Genomic DNA, 3,011 nt, shown 5'->3' on the forward strand with positions numbered 1-3,011 from the left:
GTAACAATTGTATAGTGATAGTTGCTTGGTCATTCTCTTTGTGTCCATTTCTTTATTTCTCTCTCTCTCTCTCTCTCCTCTTTGTATCTATCCATTTTCTTCACACACAGACACATAGGCACACTAACTTAAACGCACACACACACACATATGCGCATGCATGCATACTTCTCTCTCTTGTCAAAAGCCTTCCATTTAAAGTAGGCCAAGGCATATTTGTGCTTCCTGACTGTGCGCCATAATGGAAAATGACACTTCCAATCTGTCTCGTGGCAATAACCCCCCCCCCCACACACACACACCACACACACACAGACACACACACACACACACCATCGCCCAAGCGACCACGGAGCTGTCCCCTGCCCCCAGGCTCGGCCGTCACCCGCTTTCATTACATCACTGCGCCGTGACAACAAAAGACCTCGCCACACTCACCCTGCCACTGATGCATTAACTGCAGCTCAGCCTGGCCACACACACACACACACACACACACACACACACACACACACACACATACACACACACACAGTATGTCTTGACATGTGAATAAATTGACAATAAAGCAGACTTTGACTTTGACACACACCCTCAAAGAGGTTATCTTTACACGTGTAAACATTTTGGAATTGTAAACAGTCCCGAGTGCATCCTTGCATACAATATATGCAGTGAATACATATAGAATACAGCACTATATACAAAATGTATGGCCACTCACACAAACTATATAAATTCAGACAAACAGGAGCGCATTCTCTCTCACACACACAAACAGTGTATCTATAGAAAATTAGATTTATTTGCCATAGGAACGCAGAAAATAAAAATAAAAATATGTATCACCCCCCCCCCCCCCCCCCACACACACACACACACACACACATACTCTCTCTTGAATGAGGGCAGGCTTCATCTTACAATCACAATTGCTTGGTGTCTTGTTGATGGCCACGTCTTGTCGTTTGTGAAGGCGCCTGTCAAAGCCTTGTCACCCAGAGAGACAAACCGACACGCACCAAGCCACAAACACACAGACCCCCCCCCCCCCCCCCCCCCACCACACACACACACACATACACACAAAATACTGTTTTGCATTTTGGAGTCAAATCAAACAACAAGCTGTGCTCCCAACCCACCCCCACTCCCAACCACCCAACCTCTCTCCCTTCTCTCCCCATCTCTCTCTCTCTCTCTCTCTCTCTCTCTCTCTCTCTCTCTCTCTCTATCTTTCTCTCTCTCCCTTTCTCCTGGCTACTGTCTTTAACCTCCGCCTGGGTTCTGGGCTTGTCACAGGCCAATCCTGTTATTACTGCCATCCTGTGTTATTAAGATCTTGCGGGCGGCCCACGCCAGCGGTGGCAGCTACACATTGTTTGCCTTCCTCCACTGTTTCTGATGGCATTCACGGCCCCCTTTTATCATTAATGTCATTATCCTGGCACATGCTGAAGTGGGTGTCGTATGTCTTTATGTATGTGCTTTGTGTGTGTGTGTGTGTGTGTATGTGTGTGTGTGTGTGTGTGTTTAACCCTCCAAGGGATAACATGTATGTAAGCAAATCATTTGGATCTGTTTTGAAACATGCACTTAGGACAGCTTCTCTTTCACTATGTCTGATGCATTGTGTATGTGTGTGTGTGTGTGTGTGTGTGTGTGTGTGTGTTCTCTTTCTCAGTGTGCCTGTGAGCATTTCAAATGCACTCTGGGTTCTTGAAGAATAGCGCTTATTGTTGGCGCAGCGCGTTCGGCAGATCCTGGAGTCCATGTGAGAGCCATTACACGATTATTAACAACGCTGAAATACCACTGGCAAGCACCAGGAGCACAAGAAAATAATACATAGAGTAAAATAGGGATGGAGAGAGAGAGAGAGAGAGAGAGAGAGATGGAGAGAGAGAGAGTGAGAGAGAGAGAGAGAGAGAGAGATGGGGGGGGTTCTTTAGACATTCATATTTGGTCTCACAACAGTCCATAAAGCAACCCTCAGTAAACAAACAAACATATTTGAAAAGAAAAGGCATCTCCCTCTGTTACATTTTCTCACATTTTCCTCTTCCCCCTCTCTTTCACTCTCCTTCCCTCTCTCTTTCGCTGCCTGGCTGTTGTTCTCTCTCTCTCTCTCTCTCTCTCTCTCTCTCTCTGAGAAATTCACATGCTTTTAAGTTACAGCTCTGATGAGTTGATAAGGTTGGTCATGGGAGTAAAAGTGCACTTGTGGAGCTAGATTGCATTTTCTGGTGATGTTTGCCACCCGGGAGAAAAAAAAGGAAAAAAATAAGAAAAGGGGGCCAAGCGGTGTGTGTGGTGTGTGTGTGTGTGTGTGTGTGTGTGTGTGTGTGTGTGTGTGTGTGTGTGTGTGTGTGTGAACATCAGACCCTGCCGCTCTCAGACTCGATCACTCGCACCAATCACGGCTCATTCACCGCTGCCTAATTGTTGTAATTTGGTTACCTCGCTTGTGATCGGCAAAACATGGTACAGAAGCCGCTTTAACCTGGTTAAGGAATTTAATCCTGCCGGAATGCTGGATTCGTTACTGTTGGAATACGGTTAGCTGTCTAAAAATAGTGGCTGTGGATATGCGCCAGTTACGGGATTCTAAGCACAAATGTATGTATTGTTGTATAGTAGATCTCTGTGTGTATGTGCGCATGTGGTTACAGTATCCACATTATACATTAAGTCCTTCCATACATAAACACGTACACAAGGTCACATATACACAAACACAACACAAACACAAAATCTATACACACAGAGTTTCAACATCACAGAAAGATGTAAATATTAAATATTATGTATATTTTCTATTGATAAATTATATTCTCTTCTCCCTCCCTTCCTCTCTCTCTCTCTCTTCTTTTTCCACAGGCCTCTCTTTCATAGGTACTGGAACAGGGTGTGTGTGACGCTCCATACACACCCTTGTGTACTTTTCCCCCGTACCCACCCTAACACACACACACACCACACACACGGAACACACAGAGAGAAAACGAGAG

At 45.3% G+C, this 3,011-nt stretch overlaps 1 protein-coding gene across 1 annotated transcript in view; it reads right to left on the bottom strand.

The window, feature by feature from the left end:
- LOC121696810 (transcription factor Sox-5-like) overlaps positions 1 to 3,011 on the bottom strand; it is a 27,122-nt gene that overhangs the window by 340 nt on the left and 23,771 nt on the right. The window lies entirely within an intron of this gene.

Source organism: Alosa sapidissima, chromosome 22, assembly GCF_018492685.1.
Source record: "Alosa sapidissima isolate fAloSap1 chromosome 22, fAloSap1.pri, whole genome shotgun sequence".
Lineage (NCBI taxonomy): Eukaryota > Metazoa > Chordata > Actinopteri > Clupeiformes > Clupeidae > Alosa > Alosa sapidissima.